Here is a 1,676-nt window from a genome sequence, read left to right as displayed (position 1 = left end):
ACAGGACAACCTCAGATGTCGGTCATTAAGTACTTCCACTTTTTTGTTTATGTCAGAGTCTCTCATTGGCCTGATACTGTACCAATCAGAGCTGGCTAGCTGGCTCACAGGCTTCCAGGGATCTTCTTGCCTCTGTGTCTCCTGTTTCCTTGGTAGGATCATGGGCATGCACCACTGTGCCTGGATTTTTATGTGACTTTTGGGGATTCATACTCGGGTCCTAATGCTTGCAAGGCAAGCATTGTGCCCACTGAGTCATCTTCCACAGACACATGGGGGGGGATTTTTTTAATTAAAAAATTAATTGCTTTAATAGAGTGATAATCCTATTAGTCATTTCTATTTCTTCATGAGTGATATTTAGTAATTTGTGTCTTCCCAGACACTTGTATCTAGTTTTTCAGTTTATAGGTGTGGAGTTGTTCCTTTTTTTTTCATGCTTGTGGACTCTGTGGTAGCACAATCTCTCCTTCCTTATTTTGGCATTTTGTTTTCTCTCTGTTATCAGTTTGGACAGAGCTTTTCGGATTATGTGGCTCTTCCTTAAGATCTAGTATATAATTTTATTTTATTTTTTAATTTATGTGCATTGGTGTTTTGCCTGCATGTATGTATGAAGGTGTCGGATCTATTGGAATGTGAGTTACAGATGGTTATGAGCTGCCATGTGGGTTCTGGGAATTGAACCTAGGTCCTTTGGAAGAGTAGCCAGTACTCTTAACCACTGAGCCATCTCTACAGCTCTGTAATTTTATTTTTTTCCATTATTGTTCCTGTGTTCCATTTAATTCATTTCCATCCTAATCACTCTTATTTTTAATTTTCTTTTTTTTTGAGGGGGGGGGATACCCAAGCTGAGGCAATTGATTTGGTAATTTTATTTCCAAAAGAGGCATCTGGTGCCATGTATCTTTTTTTTTTTTTTTAAAGATTTATTTATTTATTAAGTATACAGTGCTCTGTCTGCATGTGTGCCTGCAGGCCAGAAGAGGGCACCAGGTCTCATTACAGATGGTTGTGAGCCACCATGCAGTTGCTGGGAATTGAACTCAGGACCTTTGGAAGAACAGCCAGTGCTCTTAACTTCTGAGCAATCTGTCTTATGGATCCAACTTTAGTTTAATTCCATGTATTTTTTATAGATTCAGTGTTCAGTTTCATTTACCTGTCAGCTTCAAACATTTATTTTTGATTTGTTGCATAATTTTCATAGTATTTTCTATTTTCTTCATTCTTTTCATTTCTAAATGCCAGCAGGGCACATTTGTCAGTCTTCTGTAGTGGTGACAAAATGCCTGAGAAAATCAGCTCCCAGGAGAAAGTGTTGTCTTGGCTCATGACCTCAGAAGTGGAGTTTTAGTCAGTATGTCCCCTTGTTGTTGAGCAGCCAACAATGCTATCCATAATGGTAGGGAGCCTGTGCAGGAGCAAAGCTGCTCACTTCATGGAAGCCAGGAAGTACAAGTCAAGTGAGAAAGGCACTGGTGAGAAGTCGGTGGTGTGAGGAAGGAGCTGGTGTAAGGAAGGCGTGGCGTGAAGGTGGCATGGGGTGGAGAAGGCAGTGGCGTTATGTACTCTTCAAAGACATTCCTCCCAATGACTTACTTCTAATCAAGCTTTGCTGTGGGATGGTCTTTCTGTATGCTGTGAATATTGTGAAGTACCATTGTTAGATA

Source organism: Onychomys torridus, chromosome 23, assembly GCF_903995425.1.
Source record: "Onychomys torridus chromosome 23, mOncTor1.1, whole genome shotgun sequence".
In the NCBI taxonomy this organism is placed as follows: Eukaryota; Metazoa; Chordata; class Mammalia; order Rodentia; family Cricetidae; genus Onychomys; species Onychomys torridus.
Note: the sequence above shows the minus strand (reverse complement) of the source record.